The sequence below is a fragment of the Dasypus novemcinctus genome, chromosome 14 (assembly GCF_030445035.2).
Source record: "Dasypus novemcinctus isolate mDasNov1 chromosome 14, mDasNov1.1.hap2, whole genome shotgun sequence".
NCBI classification, from domain to species: Eukaryota; Metazoa; Chordata; class Mammalia; order Cingulata; family Dasypodidae; genus Dasypus; species Dasypus novemcinctus.
Genome location: NC_080686.1, coordinates 58,284,108 through 58,304,458, shown reverse-complemented (window position 1 = coordinate 58,304,458; position 20,351 = coordinate 58,284,108).

The following is a 20,351-nucleotide window of genomic DNA, read 5'->3' as shown; positions in this document are numbered from 1 at the left end:
AGGTCTGTATGAGGCCAGATTTGAGAAGCCCAGGAGGGTTGTAGGCAGGAGAACAGTTAGGATGTTATCACACTATTCAGGCAAGGGACACAGGAACCTCAGCTCAGGCAGTAGTAACAGGAATGAAGAAGAAATTTGCTTGAGAAATGCTGTGTTCTAGGATTGACAGACTTGAAAGGCTAACCAGGTTTGAGTGTGAGGGTGAGGAGGAAGGTGAATTCGTGGCAGGCTCTCAAGCTACCAGCCTGGTAACTGCGTGGGTGGTGGTACCACTTGTCTCCAGGAGGAATGTGGGGCAGAGAGCAGGTTTGGAGACACGAAAACTCCAACTTTTGATTTGGAACTCACCATCTCACTTCCTATGCCTCACCCACCATTCTTTCCTTTGAGTCCTAACATTACCTTGTGATACCATTAGTTGCGTTTTTACCTTCTTTTGTAATTGTTTATACCTCTGTCTTCACCACTAGATTCTGAGCTCCTTGACGGCAGGGGCAGGGATTGTAATATAATCATCATTCAATGTTTGTTAAATGAGTGGATGAATAACACAACATTATTTTTCATGAATGGATAAATGATTTGAAGGAAACTCCCTGTAATGGTCAACGTTTTGTCTTTGTTTGGCCTTCAAATTACTTAGAATAAAACTGGTTCTTCTTCTGTTGTAGAATTTGATAGAGGTTCAATTATTTGCGTATAGAAAGGCCAGGACTCAGGATTGTAATACTCTTCCACAAAAATGTGTTAATGGGTTTGAAAGCAGTGACTGTAGTGTCCCTATGATACTAGTCTGTTATTTTTTCACTTAAAAAATCTCTTTGAATGTTTCACAAACAACATAATTCCTGTACACTTTATCATCCTTCTATTCTTCTTGCCCTCCTTTGGGCATGTTCCAGACTGTCCGTGTCCTTCTTAAAACATGATATTTTGCTAATCTGACCTGTATACAGAATGAAATGTGGCCATTATTTCTGAAGACAGGCAAAAAATAAATCATTTTAATAACTAAATTCAGAATTATTTTTAAGAAAGAAACTGTATTTAGTAAATTAACTCAGTAAGTGGCTTGAAGTAGAAGATGACACCCTAAAGGCATGAGTTAGTGGGAGTCAAGTAAGCAAAATACATAGTTAAACTGTTCTGTCTTGGAAATTAATGGGAATTTTGGATTAGGGGAGACATGGGGTGGTTAGCCAAAGACAGAAATGGTTTGAAAATTTATTGAAAGATAACATGTATACATTAAAGTGTATAAATCTAAAATGTACAACTCAAGAAATTTTCACAAAATGAACATACCCAGACCATGAAATGGAAACATTACTCACAACTAGCCCCTGTTTTATCTTCTTCTAGCCTTTCACTCTCACCAAGGAAAGTAGTGAGGGTTCGTTGGAGGTCTTGTTTCTCTGTTCTCTAGCAGTAACCTTCTGCTGAGGTCCAAGTCTAGATTCTCCCATTCTGATATCTTAGATCAGCAAGATTCCCTAGTATAAAGTGCTGTGGATGATCAAAATCAATTGACTATTAATCTAGGGTTTTAGAATCTCACCAGTTGTTATCTGGTTCCCTCCCCTGGTAGGCCTTTGTCTCCCCTACAGTGGGAGCATATGGGAAATTCTACTTTGCTTTGAAATGGTTTTGACTCAGTCTTTTACCTTCTGCACCAATGCCTTGAAGGGAAAAAGCACCTTAAATTTCCACTTTTGTTGTTTCTGCCTCCACATGACCACCAAAATCTCTGCTGCTTTCTTGTTCTATGGCAAGGGACAGAGAGCAAACTACAGCCTGTTGTTCAACTCTATCCCTCCCCCTTACTTTATTTTGGTAAATAAAGTTTTCTTGGCATACAGCCTCACCTACTCCTCTATGAATATGAATATTATGATTGTGTTTTCATTACAATGACCAAGTTGAGTAGCAGTAACAGAGACTACATGGCTTGCAAAGCCAAAAATACTTACTGTTTGACTCTTGCTCCTTTTTTGTTCCCTGAAAGCGTTTGGGCAAGAAAGATGCTATTTCTTCCTTAAGGATTTGAAAAAGTCCATTATTGAGTCCATACGGATCTGAGGCTTTCCTTGCAGGAAGTATTTATTACCTGATTTAATTTATCTATTAGATATTGACTAACTTCATATTGACACATTTTGCTTCTGTCAGCCATGGTAAATTGTATGTTCAGAAACATTTGCTCATTTTACCCTAATTTTCATTATTTTTCTTTATATTTGTTCATTTTATCTTTTATCTATCATTTATTTAACTGTCATATTTACTACTGTTAAATAATTAATTATGATAGGCACAATTCTTAAAAGGCCCCCAAGAATCCTGACCCCTGCTGTACCTGTCCTTTATAAGCCCCTCTCCTTATGTGTGAGCAGGGCCTATGAATATGAAGGGACTGCTGTTCCTTTCATTAGGTTACATTATGTGACAGAGGTGATGGGATAGTCATTTCTATGATAACATTATATTACTTAAGACTCCATTGAAGCAGGCTGAAGAGAAATTCTCCTGCTGATTTTAAATAAGTAAGCCGCCAGGTTGCAAAAGAGCCACACAACTAGGATCTAAGGTAAGCTCTAGCAGCTGAGAGCACCTCCAGCATTCAATAGTCAGCAAGAAAATGGGATCTCAGTCCTAGTACTGAAGAAAACTGAAATGTGCCAACAACCTGAATGAGCTTGGAAAGGACCCAAGCTCCGAATGAAAACTCCATCAGCTGACATCTTGATTTCACCCTTGTGAGACTCCAAGCAGAGAACCTAACTATGCCATACCTGGACTCTCACCTATAGGAACTTGAAATAATAAATGTATTTTGTTTTAAATCACTAAGTTATGGCGATAATTTTCACAGCAATAGAAAACTAATATATTCATGATATTTTCTTTTGATCTTTTTTATATCTATAGGATCTAGAGAGATTTCCTCTTCCTCATTCATAATAACATAATGCCATTTGTCACTTGTCTTCTTAATCAATCTTGCTTGCAGTTTATCACTTTTATTAGTTTTTAGAAAGGATCATCTTTTGCTTTTGTTGACTGTCTTTATCCTATATTTTAAGTGTCTGATTTCTATTTGTTTTCCTCTCTCATTTCCATTATTCCCTTCCTTCAAATTTCTTAGCTTTGCTTTGCCATTCTTTTATTAACTCGTTGAAGAGGAAGTTTAAATCACTGACTTTCAGTTGTCCTTTTTTTCTAATTATATACATTTTAAGAATATACATTTCCTTCTCCTCTTATTTATCTGAAGTCTACAAGTTTTAATATGTTGTGTCATCATCATTATCATCATCATTCTCAACATAAACGTTCAGTTAAAAACATTTTCTAAGTTATGTTTTGATGTCCTCTTTGTGCCAATGGATTATTTAGAAATTTACTATTCAATTTGAAGACATTTGGGATTTTCTGGTTATTTTATTATTATTCATTAGCAGCTTAATCCCACCATTGTTAAAGTACATGCCTGAATAGCTTCGAACTTTTTATATTAGTAGAGTCTTTCTTTGTAGCCTAGCATATGATGGATTTTGTTAAATGTTGTTTGTGCACTTGAAATAATTCAAATTATGTTATTGTAAGGAATATCATTCTATATAATTAAATTAATCAAATTTATTTTGTTGTTCAGCTCTTCTATGCCCTTACCAAATGTTTTCCCTAATTCTATTCATTTGAAGAGAGAGATGCTAAACACTCCCCATGTGACTGTGGATTTGTTATGTCTCCCTTCATTTGTCATTTTTTTTTTTGCTTTATTATTTTGAATCTATGTTATTGGATACTCACAAATTAACAATTGTGGTTTTTTTTTTAATTTATATTGATTTCTTTATCACTATGTAATGTCCCTGTTTACTTCAATAATGCCTTTGCACTTAAAGTGCTTTTTTTTTCTGATATAAACATAGCTACTCAAAACTGCATTTGGTGTTTGCTTGAAATATCTCTTTCCATCTTTTCACTCTCAAAATCTCTAGTCTTTATATTTAAAACTTATCTCTTATAGACAGCATACTTTATTTTTTGTTTGTTTTTGTACAGTCTGAAAATCATTATTTTACTTAGAGTATTTAGTCTATTTATATTTAATGTAACTACAAGTAGTTGGGTTACATCTATCATCCTAATAGTTTCTTTTCAATTTGGATCATCTGTTTTACATTGCTTTTTCCTTCTGCATTGTCTCATTGGCTAATCAATTTCTTATTATTACATTTTCCTTTCTCTAACTTGTTAGTTATACATAGTTTTGCTTTCTTTGAGTGGTTTCTCTAGAGACTTTGGCATAACTTATTAGCATTTAACACAAATTTCTATTTTTACCACTTCCCTGATACTTTTAAACTCAATTTATCCCTTTTCCCTCCTTTTTCATTATTTTTGTCACCTATTTTAGTGGTACACATATTTAAAACTTCAAATACATCATAATAATGTTTTCTATAAAGAGATTATTTTATTTTCTTCTGACTTCCATCATTTCCTTTTAGAAATAAGATATATCTTATTGTTGTTTCTTTGAGTTTAATTTGTTTTTTTTTGGTTTGTTTTTCTTTTTTTTTTTTTTGGTGCCTTAAATTTTTTTTATGTCTTTAATTTTAGAAGTTTGGAAATCATCAGCCTATGTATGTTTATCTATGTGTTTATTCTTATTGGGGAATACTACACATCTTGTATCTGTGTGTAATAATGTCTTTCTTCAGTTTTAGAAAATGCTTAGTAATTCCCTCTTTGACATCTTCTATTTCCTCTCAATCTGGAACACCATTGGTACATGTATATGAGCATTTCCCACATACCTGTTATGCAATTCTTCTTCCTCTGTGTGCATCAATTTGGGTTTATTTTTATTGAGTTAACTTATAGGCCACTAATCCCTTTCATCCACTGTGACCAATTTTGCTGCTTAACCCAACCAATGTGTTCTTAAATTTAGATACTGTATTTATCAATTCTATAGTGTCTATTTGGTCTTTTGTAGTAGAAATTCTAAATCTTCGTTGCATTTTTCACCCTATATTTTATTTTGTCAAATTTTGAACATAATTATTTTAGAGTCCTATTTAGAGTTCTTTCTTACTAACTGTAATTTCCAGGATATCTGTTATCTTATTTATTTTAGCCTTTAATTATCAACCATATTTTCTTGCCTATCCTCTCAAGTAGTAATTTTTATTGCACTCTGGGCATTGTGTAACCTAGAGGCTCTAGATAGTATACCCCAACAGAAATGGATTCCCCTTTCCTGTATTAGGCAAATAGGGTGAAGAGCTGAGCATAGCAGGATTGTGATGCAATTTTGGTAGGGTTCTTTCTTCCTCTGGCTTGCCCCTATTTTGTTTTAATTTTTAAAAAAGATTTATTTAGACAAGATAAAATGGGGTCATACTACAGCAGGGTGGCACTCACTCCAATTGAATGGTGTCTTTATAAGGAGAGGAAATTTGGAGACAGAGAAACAGAGAAGATGGCCAAGAAATGGAGGAAGAGACGGAGTTATGCCACAGCCAGAGAGTGACACGGGTTGCCAGCAAGCCACTGCCAGAATCCGCAGACTTTAGAGGGAGTGTGACCTGTCAACACCGTGATTTCATACCTCTAGCCTCCAAAACCGTGAGACAATAAATTTCTGTTTTATGCCATGTTGTTTGTGGCACTTTGTTACAGTAGTCCTAGAAAACTAAGATGGTACCCGACATGAGGAAGAAGCATGGCTGAGTAGAGCTCGGTGTTGAAATTCTTGTTCTGATGTTCACCAGCTGTGGCCTTGGCTAAGCCATCTGACCCCTTTGAGGCTCAGTTTCTTCATCTATTTAAAGAGGAGGCCATATCTACTTTGAAAGTTGTAAAGATTGAAATAAATGAGAAAATGTTTGTAAAGCTTCCAGCACATGGAAATTCAAAATTTCAAAATTGTTTGACCCCTTTCTTTGTCCACTGTCAAATAACAATGCCATGGTGAAGTAGACATTCCAGACTTCTTGACATCCCAGAAGTCAAGATGTTATTTGTGATTGCCAATGAGGAATGCAGAGGATCAACACTAGAGCAGGGGTTCCAAAATTGGGACCTATGAGCTTGGGGGAAAAAATCACATCTTGGTTTTACTACCTCTAACTAGAATTTAGCATGTGCTTCAGTTATGAACATAAGCAGTAAACTTGCGTGGTATTAGGAGTACTTGTGCCTTTGACCACCAGTGGTAATCCTAGCTATATTCATATCACATTTTAATTGTTGCCGATAACTTGAAATGTTTTTTATACTCATTGCTACTTTGAAATCTTAGTAGTTATTTGATCTGCCATGAAGCCTTGTTATTTAATGAATTAATAAAGAAGTATATCAATATACACACACACATATATAAAACTACGTATTTCTATCTCCCATACATTTTTAAATATGTTGATAACTCTATTTCAATATAATTGGTTCTCTTTGTAATCCTATGTGTTTTATTTTTGGTATCTAAAAACATTTTGAGGAGTGCATGGGTTTTACCAACTGCACAAGAGGATCAATGCCACAGGATGAAGTCCAGCACTAAAGGGACTCAGGCAGCAGTGTGGTGGGCAGCAGAAGGATTAGAGAAGGGTGAATCCTATCAATTGATTACACTTAGCATTTTGGTCTCTCTCTCCTGTGACCTCCAGAAGAGCTGGGACAGATGACCTGGGTCTGGCGGTTCCTGAGATATTTTCCTGAGCATTCTTGTAAAACAGCAACCACATTGCCACATGTGCCTGGAATTTGATTTCCAGGCCAAGTGTCAGCTTTTCCATGCTCAGACTCCCTCAGGTTTTGGCCCACGTTCTCCTGCTGTCAAGGCCTAGCCCTTTCAATACTCGTCCACCTGCCAGAGTACAGATTCACGGAATTCTGGCCGCCACTTCTGAGTCACGTCCTTAGCCACAGGCTTCCACCTGCAGGCTCCGGAGGCCTGTTCTGCAAGGTGCCTGAAGCTACAACTGATGCTGATCCTGTCCCAGTCAGGGCACAGCATGTCCTACTCTCATGGGCCAGGAGCCTTGGCCAATCAGGCCAATTTCCTCTTTTCTCTTCTGAAGTGGCATGTTCTTCTCAGAAAGTGAGTCTGGGTTTTGCAATCTTATCTAGAAATCTTAGTTTCTCCCAAGTTATTTTTTTCTTTAATCCAACAACAAATTTACCACAGGAAATGGTGGGGAGAACGGCTTATACAATTGGAGGATATTGTTATGAATAGGAGTCCTCACTGTAACTTTCTTTAATAAACAAGTGCTATGTTTTCAGGCAGTGGAAGAGCTACTGTTCAGAGGCTGGTAACAAGGTTCTCCTAGAAAAAAGGAATCCATCTCCTTCCAAACTTCTCCTTTTCCAAAAGCCAAGTGAGCCATGTTACCACCCTAGTTTGTGAAAATAGTCCTGCCTCCCTCTGCTAGATAAGGGAAGAGGGCCCACCTTCCAGAGATTATTGCCTAAGTGATGTGCCTTGAAGAGACCAAAAAAGCTCCCACCATAAATTTTCTTTCCACACCCATGATATCCATTATATATATATATATATATATATCCATTATTAAAACTTTCAAAGCTTACAAGGAGGGATATATAAAATTATTTCAGTTAATACCCTTTATATTAATTTTTTATCATATCCTTCTCATGTATGGACCAACTGATATTGAATAGGGCAAGAACAGGACAGCATCATTAGACTCAGTAAGGAGGATTAGAGAGTCCACATCTAATGAGAAAAATGAGGAACCAACCATTTGAAGTATGGATAGAGAAGGAGGAGTCAGTGGAGATGACAGAAAACCACCCAGGTCCTAGAACAGTGCCCGGCACATGCTAGGCAGTTAATAAATATTTGGAAACCACTGGAAAGAGTATAACCACTGCCCCTCCTTGCCAGTTTTATACTTCTGGCTCCATCCAACCTCGAAATGAGGAAGAGGCCAGTCTTGGGAAAAACTTGGTGAACCCCTAGAATTGATCATTTCAAAGCTTTTCTTATCTTTGGAAACTAAGTGACTACCTATTGTTAGGACACTGACTCAGCAATAGGTCTCTTTCTTATAACTGCCATGCCCAAATGGGTACGATTTAAAAGTGGGAAGGAGTGGGAATGAAGGAAAGGAAAGAGTATCAGTAGATTAATTTAAGTATATAAACAATAGTAAGCTTCTTTGTATTTTGGTATTAGTTGACTTAAATGAAGTTTTGGATCTTCCTTTCTAGGCTGATATCTATCTTGGGTTTTTACTGTTCCAATGTATTTTGGTGGAAGATATGACTTAATAAAATATCAAGTGAATTCAGTGAAGCCCAACACTAGATTTTAGATATTTATGCTGAATGTTTAAATTCCTACAGTGTAAGCAAATGCAAGAAGATTTTTCACATGGTATCAGTGTCTTATACTATAATGAATGCCAAAAAGGAAATATTTTAGGTGAACTTAATTACATTTTAATGAGCCCTACATTCTTACTTAGATTTATCAAAAATTTGTCATTAAAGCAAAAAGGGAAGTGTATTTTTAGCTAATTATGTCAATAAATGTAGACAATCAAATCAGACAATTACTTTGGGAACTGAAAGAATTATCCAATAGGCCTAAATTGTTCAAATTAACCATATAATTGCTGGATTCCATTTTTTTGCCCATTAGAAGAGTTTCTAATGGAAAGTCAAATCAACAATGCAAAGGTCCAAAGATCCAAAATAGGAGTAGAAATGTCACGTCCTTAGCAATGTTTGGATACCTTTAGTTTAAAACTAGAGAGAAATGGTCCCCATCAAACATTTCGGATTGCTCACAATTAGGAATTAGGGTTTTCATTTTCTATGTCCTGATGTTCAGCAAAATGAAAATATTTTATATTTCTCTTTGTAAATATCACTGCCATGGATAAATTCTAACTTCTGTTTTTGGGAAAAATAAAGCAATGAAAGAAAAAAAAAAGAGAACAGTTTCTTCCTGTCTGGTGCTCAATGTCCTGCCAATTATATGTGCATCACTCTTTGTATGCATTTCATAGAATTTAATACTAACTTCAAGTGATTTATATGGTGTTTTACTGTTTTACTCTTAGAATATTCTAAGATTTATAGATAATCTACTGTATTCTTATTGGGTAACTTAATTTAACATTTAAAGAAGAGACTTTTTTGTACATTCTTGTAGGTCATTAGTATCATTTACAACATTTCATCCCCTAAGTATTAGTGACTTTAGGAACATGAGACTGTGTGTGGAAATACACATAGTTTATCTTCTCATATTGTGTTTATTATACAAAAGTAACAATATGTCCTTCGATTCAGGGACAACTTCTCATGCAACTTATATGACCTTAATGGAATTAGAATTGGAATCTAATTCTAACTAAAAAGTGGCTCATCCTCAATCTGTCATAATACTTGGCAAGCTATCTAAATAGGAACTAAGATGTTCAGGGTAGTGAATTTGTCATGAATTGCTCCAACACTCAAATGAGGTAGAGTAAGGTCATACCCATCTTATTGATGAGGAAACTGAGTCATGTAGTGCTTAAATGCTTTGCTAAGAGTACTACAACCATTTAGTATTAAAGTTAGAAACAGATTTCTCAACTAATTGGAAGTGGGCATACTGAAAAAGGATCTTTTTGATTATGAGTTCTGAGTGCTCCTGTGAGAATGCCTGTATGGGGTGGAATTGTGTACCCCACTGTGGACATGTTCTTGGTATTGATCTGCAATTTGGTGGGTGTGGACTCATTGTAAATAGGATCCTTTGATGATGTTACTTCAGTTAAAGTGGGTCCAACTGAATCAGGCTGGGCTCTGGATTCCTGGAGTTCTTTATGAACAGAATGAAATCCAGACACAGAGGGAGAAAGCCTTGTAGAGAAGCAAGAAACTGGAGGTCAACAGAACCCAGAGCCCAGAAGAGAAAGAAGAAGACATGGCAATGTGCATTGCTGTGTGACAGAAAAGTCAGGGACTGAGGATCATTGGCAGTTAATCCCAGGACACCACAGTCTTTAGGGAAAAGGCATAACCTTGCAGATGCTCGATTTTGGACTTCTAGTCTCAAAACTGTACATCAATAAATTCCCATTGTTTGAGCCAATCCATTGTATGGTATTTGGTTTAACAGCTTGGAAACTAGGATAGTCTTCAGATCAATCAAAAAGGATTTGGCTACAGTCTGTGCGTGAGGCCGGGTTGACTTGTGAGTCTCAGCTGTTTCACAGTCTCTCTTCATTTGTTCTGGAGGTAGCCTGATGCAAGTTACTGCTACAGGTCCCAGAGAAGAGGAAAAGGAGAAATCAGTTTTATTCCAATGAGACAATCATTTTCCTCATCTAATTCTCTAGGATTTGAAAGGCTTTAGTTAAAATAGAAATTCTCCTCTTCCTTTAACTTTAGTATTGGAAGGAAAGAGGAAAAATCCTACCTATTACTAGCCGTTTAAAGAGAAATTGCATCCAAAATATCACTGATATCTTTAATGCAAAGGTTTTAGGAAAAGCAAGTATAATTTTGGCATCTAATAGGCACCTGGCTCAGTTATTCAGGTTTCCTTTTTGAGTATAATGTGGAATGCACTGGAAAATTCAACGGGGATACACGCATGCCATTACCTTGTTTGGTAAATGGGTTTTTCTATACAAGTAAAGGCAGGAGACTAGAAATAGGAGCTGCTATTTAACATTATGACTCTTGAACAAGTCGTTTCAATGGTTTGGGATCTGACATTTTCATCTGTAAGATGAAGGTAGTTGTGCTTGTGCTAGAATAAATGTAAGGCCCACCATCTCTAAAACACTTATTTTTCATCTAAATTTTTGTTTGACCTTTAGTCTCCTTGATGTGTTTGATAGACTTTAAGGACAAAAACTAATTCTCTATCAGCCTAACCACTTTTACAGTAATTCCTGTATATTATTTCACATAATTTGAAGTACTTTGTAAGATAGCATGAACAAAAATCTTTAGGCCAGCATAAGGTAAATCAGATCCTCAACTTTTTTGAGAAGTTGTAAATATAAAAAGATAATAGTATTGCTGTCATCAGCGCAATAACAGAAAAAACACATGCAGTTATAAAAGCTGTTAGCAGCAAATATTCTAAAAAGCCACATTTAAGGACAATTATTCTATATAAATATCCCTTCAAACCTGCATTAATGTGCATTAATGGGTCTTTCTTGCTGATTGTAGTGCATTTTTTTCTATTGTTTTTTTTTTTTTTAATATTAGGGAAGTTGTAGGTTTACAACTTGCTGATTATGTTTTTATCTTCATTTTTCTTCCCAGTTTTCTCTTTACATCTCTCCCTCCTTCACCCTTATTTTCCTCAAAAGGAAAAACAGACAGTTGTGGGGTTTTTTTAGTATTATTTATAGTACTTTTAATAGACTCATATGTTTCCTAATCTTAATTTAAAAAGTAGAATGATCCAAATTTTCTCTTTAAAAAACCAACCAATCAACAAAAACCTAAACTCACATCGCTCTTTACACATGCGATCCTTGGTTCCTCCAGTGTCTGTTCCCTCCCCTGGTATGTGGCCACTCCAGTTGAGGGCCCTCTCACTGCCACATCTCCTGAGACACATTGGGCTTCACTACGGAAACAAGTGTGTAATAACGAAGGCTCGGAAAAAAAAAAACAACAACTGCCAGGCTATGGCATCTTGTTTTCCTCAGAATTTAAGGAGAATGAGTAAAATTGCATTTCTGTTACACTAAGTGCAATGAAGCTTTGAGCATGTCATGATCCTGTTATGCCTGACCAAAGGCTAATACCTAACCGATTTCACTGGAAAATTCAGTTTTTTAGCAAAACAGATTCATTTAAATGTGGCCTGAAACTACAAAGGAACCGAAAAACCAAGAAACAGCCCCTTTTAGTTGAGAAGTACAGATGCCTTTGCTTTTTCATTGGCAAGGGCAATGGTTTTTGGCTTCAGATATTTTATTTTCAAGAAACAGCTGTCCAGTTTGGATCTGTCATTTCTGTGACTATGATTAGTTAGAGATGTTAGAAATAGCAAAGTTACTCAAAGGAGTGGAACCTACCAAGGAAACCCATAACCCAACTGTAAGTATTTGGGCGGGAGGGGAATATTACTTAAAGGAAACTAAGATAATAATTTTCCTTCTGTGAACGATTGTCTTGATATGTTCATATCTAAATAAAAATCTATTACAATTAGTAGCTATTTTTAAACATACTATTAATTGCCATGTGCCCAGAGGCATTTGCTAACTCCTTGTTGGTTCTGGAATTTAAAACAAATGTGAAGCAATGGCCTTTGTGGTTTTTAGATAACAATGATAAGCCCTTAATAATTATGTTTTATTTTACATTTTATAAAGCCATTCTATGCCTTGTACAAAGTTTTATTTTATCCTATCTAGTGTAGCAAGAATACCATTATTTGAGCTCCATATATGTTATAAATAATGGAAACCCCGGTAGTCAAAAGACTTGCTCAAGGTTTCATAACTAGCCGTGAACTAGGTCTTCTTGAACAAGTTCAGTGTGCCACATATCTTTGCTGGTTTTAAACAAAGGTCCAGAAAATTTAAAGGGATTATGTTTAAAGGGATTATGTTATCAGGATCATGCTGACTATAATCAAAGATGGCATTCAAATAACAATCAGTAACAGCATGAGCATGGGCCACTCAGAATGGATGTCCCACTAACCTTATCACCATGACAATGGCCATAAACAAAGGGAAGGCCACAACTTGTACATACAGGCTGCATGTTACCCTGTCTGTAACCAGGTAATATACCCTTCCTCAAATAATATCCCCAAAGCATTGCTTTGTACCATAAAAAGGAAGAATGCCTAAGGAATGTTTTGTACAATAAAGGAAGTAGAGTTCCACACTCTAATATGCCTGGGAATACCGTATTCTGTATATTCTGTCTTTGGAAATTCCCAATGTACATTAGCCTGTTAAAGACTCTGAGAAACTCTGATTAGCTTTTTAAAGGACAATATTGCCATGTAACTTAAAAAAATTTTTAACAGAAATTAATTTTGAGGTATACATTTTTGAGAAAAAATACCTCACTCTCAAAACCTTTTTGTTCTATGCTTAACTCACCAGATATTTACTGCATATTTAATCAATGCCAGAAACCTCTCTAGGCAGATCAGTTATAAATTCACATGGAAGGTATTCCTAGGCTAGTAGGCCTCAAGCACCATATCAGTCATTGCTGGACTCGGAATGACATGAGTCAGATATCCCCAACTGTCCTGCCACCACTGATTGTCCCATTTTCTCAAGTACTATGACAGTTGTCATCTATACATCAAATTATTTCATCTGTTATTAGTTTTGGTTCCTTGAGGAAAAAGGGTTACATATTTTATTTCTTATTTATATCCAGGTCTTAAGTGATAGAAGAGTAAATCCTCAGTACTTTCAGTTGACCATTTGATTTGATTGAGTCTAGGAAAAGTTGATTTAGAAGCAATCAACAGACCAAACTCCCCAGGAAAAAACAACTTGGTTCATAGATTTATACTTCCTCATCTACAAGCCATTTTGTTTGTCCCATTGCTTACCTGCATTTGTTATCAGAACTCTTATGTTCAATTGATAAACAGTTACATACTATTTAATCAGAAATACCATGTCTCAGATGTAAACACATGACCTCTGTGTTCCAAAAAAGTAGAAATGCATTTGCAAATAGTCAAATAATAGAAGTAAAAAAGCAAAGTGGAAATTCAGTTATTGGGTCCATGGAAGTATTTCCAAAATCAAAGTTTATCCCAAAGTTAACATGTACACAATAACATACACAGAGATATAAACAAACATTCACTCAAACTGCTAGTTATCTTTTAACATCTATTTAGCTGGACATAGAAGACACTGAGAATAGAGACTACATTTCAAAGCTTCCTTTGTAGGTAGGTATGGCCATTCTAGCTAATGGAAGGTACACAGTCATTCCACATGCTTCCAGGAAGTACTTTTAAAAAGAGCACCTTCTTTTACCCCATATTACATCCTGATGATTCAAATGTGCATGTGATAGTTGGCCTTCAGCACTGTTTTGGACTATTACATGAATTCTACTTGCTAAGATTAGTGGTACAGCAAAGTAGGAGGAATCTGAGTCCCTGACACCATGGACACCGGACCTTCCATTGCCTATCTTTTACATGAGACAGAAATAAATTTTTATATTGTCAAAAGCACTGTTATTTAGAGTTTTATATAAATTGCAGCTGATCCCAAACCCAATGGAATCATTGATAATAAGTCAAAAAACAAATTAAAAATAAAAGTGGGAGGAAGTGGATTTGGCTCAACAGATAGAGCGTTCGCCTACCACATGGGAGGTCCAGGGTTCAAACCCAGGGCCTCCTTGACCCGTGTGGAGCTGGCCCACACGCAGTACTGATGCACGCAAGGAGTGGCATGCCATGCAGGGGTGTCCCCCGCATAGGGGAGCCCCATGTGCAAGGAGTGTGCCCCATAAAGAGAGCTGCCCAGTGCGAAAAATGTGCAGCCTGCCCAGGAGTGGCACTGCACACACAGAGAGCCACACATGGAGATGCAGCAAGATGACACACACAAAAAAAACACAGATTCCCGGTGCCACTGACAAGAATACAAGTGGACACAGAAGAATACACAGTGAATGGACAGAGAGAGCAGACAACTGGGAGGTAGGGGTAAGGGGAGAGAAATAAATAAATAAATAAATAAATAAATAAATAAATAAATAAATAAATAAAAGTGGGAACTTTCAGTTTCAGCTCAGACATAGAAAAACCTTGGAAGCCATCATTCCCATCTTTACAACAAGAAACTGGTGGAGAAACTAAAAGACAATGACCTTTCTTAGACTCATCAGAGAACTAGGATTGCAGGGAAAATCACCACCTCTAAATCTGGAGAGCTAGGGGCTTCCAGAGAAATATAAAACACAAGCATTTGCTAACTTGAAGCAGATGCCTTTGGATGCCAAAGCTAGTAGGAATATTAACTAGAAATTTTGACCAGTTGCTGGAGGCCAAGTGTGGGTCATAATCTATAAGAGAGAATGCTTAAATGACATAAACTGGGAGAAGTGGGGTGTGCCCACTGTTGCCAGGGAACAGATTAGGAGGCAGGGGATGAAACACCTGTGAATGAAGGTGCCGCCCTGAGACCCAGGCCCACTGTGCACTCTAAAGACTGAGACATTTAAAAGATTAGAGAAGACCTCCTCGAAGCATACCCTACAGTCACACTGATAAGCCTCCAGTAACAATAGCAGTGAATTATAGATAAGTGATCTTCGGGAGAGAGATTCTCTCTGATGAGCACTACCAAGGGAAACCTCAAAGCCAAGGCCAGGAGACAAACAACATCACTAGAGGAATTTGAACCCTGCAGCACTCATTGTTATAGCAAACATCAAACACAGACTACCTCCTGGCCAGACTGACTGGAACCCTCACACTAAAGGCCTATTTACCTCATTATTTATTATCCTAAACAATATGTACAGTTATCAACAAAAAATGATAAGGAATGCCAAAAAACACAGTTTGAAGAGACAAAGCAATCATCAAAACCAGACTCAGATGGACTTGGCCCAGTGGATAGGGCATCCATCTACCACATGGGAGGTCTGCAGTTCAAATCCCGGGTCTCCTCGACCCGTGTGGAGCTGGCCCACGCCCAGCACTGATGCGCGCAAGGAGTGACCTGCCATGCAGGGGTGTCCCCCGCGTAGGGGAGCCCACACGCAAGGAGTGCAACCTGTAAAGAGAGCCACCCAGCGTGAAAGAAAGTGAAGCCTGCCCAGGAATGGCACCGCACACACAGAGAGCTGACGCAGCAAAATGACACAACAAAAAGAAACACAGATTCCCGTGCCGCTGACAACAACAGAAGCTGACAAAGAAGAATACGCAGCAAATGGACACAGAGAACAGACAACTGGGGCGGGGGGAGAGAGGGGAGAGAAATAAATAAAATAAATCTTTAAAAAAAGAGAAAAGATTAGAATTATTAGCCAGGGAAATTAAAATAGCTATTATAAATGTATTAAAGGCTCTAGTGGAAAAGGTAGACAACACACAAGAGCAGTTGAGTCATGTCAGCAGATATATGGAAACTAAAAGGAAAAATAAAAAGGAAATGCTAGAAATAAAAAACAAGTAACAGAATAAAGAATGCCTTTGGTGGGCTTCATAGACTTAACCCAACTGAGGGAAAAAATCAGTGAATTGAAGATAGATGAATAGAAATTGCCCAAACTGAAATGCAAAGAAACTAAAGCATGAAAAAACAAAAACAAAACAGAACATCCTAGAATTCTGGAGCACTATCAAATGGTGTAACATGCACAATTGAGATTTCAGAGGAAAAAAGAGAACAGAGCAGAAGAAATATTTGAGGAAATGTGCATGAATTTTCCAAAATTAGTGTGAGAAACCAAACAGCAAATATAAGAATCTCAAAGAATACTAACCAGAATAATATGCAAGAAAAAAATTCACACTTAGGCATATCATATTCAAACTGCAAGACCGAAGACAAAAAGAAAGTCTTAAAGGCAACCAGAGGGATAAAAGCACCCTACATACAGAAGAATAAAGATAAGAATTACAAAAATAATAGTGAAAGGTGAAAGTGAATGGTTGTTTTGTCCCTAAATATTTGAGGTGTCAAATAATTATAACATTGTCACTTTTAAAAACAAGGATTAGAAACACCTCACAGCCCATTACTGCTGTATGACATGGCTGATATATTTCACTAAGCAGCAGGTCTCAGGTACTGAAATGCAAGTATAGGTTCCCAAATTCAGATTCATCACTCTGCAAGGTTAAAGTGTTGATTTACTCTTCCTCCCCGCCTTTTTAAATTATATATATTTTTAAAAGATGCATAGATTATACAAAATGTTACATTAAAAAATATAAAAGATTCCCATATACCCCACTCGCCATCCCACCCCCAATCCTCCCACATCAACAACCTCTTTCATCAGTGTGGCACATTCACTGCATTTGATGAATACATTTTGGAGCACTGCTACACAGCATGGATTATAGTTTACATTGCAGTTTACACTCTTTCTCGCCCAGTCCATTCAGTGGATTATGTGCTTCAATTGAACTTCATCCATTGATGTCATTATTGCTCTGCTTAAATTTTGACTAAAATATTCTTTCTGAAACATGGATGGTTCCACATAGCTCCTAAGTGAAAATCTAAAGGGAACTCATATTTTGATGCAGAGAGTTCTTTGTGTGTATACTATACAACTTTAGGAAACCTCCAGAAATTCACTAACAATAGAATGTACACTGCCCTCTAATAATGGAAGGAACTGTGGCTGGATGTGTTTGTCAGCAAGGAGGATAGGACCCAGTTTCCATTGCTTTGTAATTATTGGTACCATTCCAGTTAGACAAATTAGCTCAGAATAGGACCAGATTATCTAGTTTATTTACAGATTTCTTGACCTAGGATTCTGTTCACTGTTAATTGCATCTCTGCTTTGTGTGATCTGAATATCTTTCCTCTTTGAGAATATTTCTGTAAGTCATCTACAGAAGTGTGGGAGCAATAAAGCTAGTATCTGAGCAGTACCTGTCCCGTGAAACAGATGTCATCCTGAACTCATCATCTGCCATACGAGGTGCCAACGAGCAAAACCAAAGTTACGTTTTCAAGTTTTATATTTAAAAGTTTCTCTCATTAATTTCAAGAACTGCAAAACAACTTCTTGGAACTGACAGTGGAAAAAGTGCAATTTCTGAACAATGATTTATGCTCTGGTGTTCACATATTTGGACACATAAGATGTATTAAGCAGTAAAGAAATTCTTCTGGCAGATTGATTTTTCATCCTCGAAGTGAACACTGTACTTTGTCCCAGGCTGAATTTATGCACAGAGAACAGTCACCACCTTAGTTTATACAAGTTAGTTCACTTGACAGGCTCCAGAGAGATTGGGACAGAATAAAGAGGAAAATCTCAATGGAACAGTGTAGAAAGTGAGAAATGCTTGAATACATAACACAGACTTTTACTTTTATGTGAGTAAATACTTTCCTTTTCCAAAGAAATTACAAAAGAAAGGAGTTAATAAACTTGATCTTACAAGACACAGGTTTACATAACAGAAAGAATATAAAAATGTGAATTTTAGAAAAGAAAATCAACATTTAATGTGCCTACTGTGTAATCAACACTAGTTTATTTTCCCAACTCTTTCACCAGCTCTGTCAGGAGAGCCATCTTTATCTTCTATTGAACAAAGTATTGCCTGAAAAATGAAAGGTTTTGACTAAATCTGGGAGGGCAAATAGATACCCTCCTGAATGCACAGGCTGAGTAATTTACAAGCGCTGCCTGGAAAGCAGTGATGAGAGGGACCATGAAGCCATTTCCAGGTCCAGCGGAGAGAAAGGTGAGTGATATCCATCATTGACCCAGGAAGAGGAAACACACATGACATGTATTTCCAGAACCTGGACCAGATCCTCTCTATGACCAGACTATGATTCAAAGTGTGTAACAAGTGGTACAGCACAGGACTAGCCCATCAGAACAGTCTCTTCAGAATGGACATCAGCCATTAAGAAAATGGCATGACAAAAAAGTGGCATGGCTTTATCAGCACATACAGGGTGAGATTCAGCTGAATCCTAAGCCAACTTTCAACACCAACATTCTACAGTTATACCAACCCTTAGTGGCCTATTAAAATGTTTGAGATGGATAATTAGGAAAGGCAGAGTCCATTTGCAAAAGGTTAGAATTTTTTATATTACAAGTAGCTTTTAATTTTTCATTCTAAACAGGCACCTGCAATTTCCTCTAGGGCTACCTGTTGTTTTATTCTGGGAGTGGCCCTTTGCTGAGAACTTTTTCTTTATACAAAGATAAAAAAGATTCTCACTCTGGAATGGAAAGATTAGAGGCACTAACTTGCCAAGATATTTTCATAAGTTTAAATATTGTCATCCTTATGGGAAGCGTTTACTCTCTGTACCTTTTTGTCTTTTTAATAGGAAATTTGGGGTTTTATTCTTTCTGGGAACATTAGAGTTATGAATATTCAGATTCTGGATATGGGAGACCTGATAGATGGCACTCCTAGAGAATGGAAACTATGCCACTCCTGCAAAATGGCAACCGACTAGAGCTAACAAACCAAAAGGGATACTTCTAGGGGAAAATTTGTCTTGGGTATTTGGGGAGCAGTGTGTCTGGTATCTGGTATCTATGTTATATGATGCTGTTGTCATTGAAGTTGTTTCCTGCATTATAACTTACGTTGCTATCTGCAAGCCTTAAACAATAAAGTCTGCTGTAGTTGTTTTGCTCTGCAGAATTAGGGGTCCAAGTTTAGGACAAATAAAAAGGGGAACAGCAGCAGCTTATGGAAAACTGGTTTTGGATGAGAAAGAGGACAATCAGTGGACAAAGGTGGTGGTCTAGAGCAAGGGTCATAGGTAAAGGACAACCAGTGGGGTAAAGGACAACCAAGATGTGGGAAGTGGATGTAGCTCAACCGACAGAACATCTGTCTACTATATGGAGGGTCCAGGGTTCGATCCTCAGGGCCTCCTTAATCCATGTGGAGCTGGCCCACACGCAGTGCTGCATGCACAAGGAATGCCATGCCATGCAGGGGCGACTGCACGTAGGGGTACCCCACACGCAAGGAGTGCATCCCGTAAGGAGAGCTGCCCCACATGAAAAAAGCGCGACCCGCCCAGGAGTGGTGCCGTTCACACAAGAGCTGGTACAGCAAGATGACGCAACAAAAATGAGACACAGTTTCCCAGTGCGGCCAGATAATGCAAGCGGACTCAGAGAAACACACAGCGAATGGACACAGAGCAGACAATGGGGGGGGGAGGAGGGAAGGGAAAGGGGAAAAAAATAAAATAAATCTTTAAAAAAAAAAAAAAGGACAACCAAGATGGGTCTGTGGGCCTCGAGGAGGAGACCCTGGAAAAAATGGGACTACCTGTGGTCAAACAGATGAGAAGTTACTCTATAAATTGGACATTAAAATATACTGTGATTCCTGAAGGCTGAAGAACCTGAAGAAATTATATGTCTTAATACCTTCAGTGTGTTCTGTGCACAAGAGCAGGAATATAGTAGACATTCAATGAAAGTGAATGCTTGAATGAACACTGATGTGAATGCTATTTCCTCTGGGTTCAAATTACCCCTTCTCAGTTCTTCCTGTTTCCTGGTATCCCCAAGCTGAATGAGTCACATCCTTCTCATGTTCCCACAACAAACTGCATATGTCTCCATTTGATTATATCATGAATGGTCAT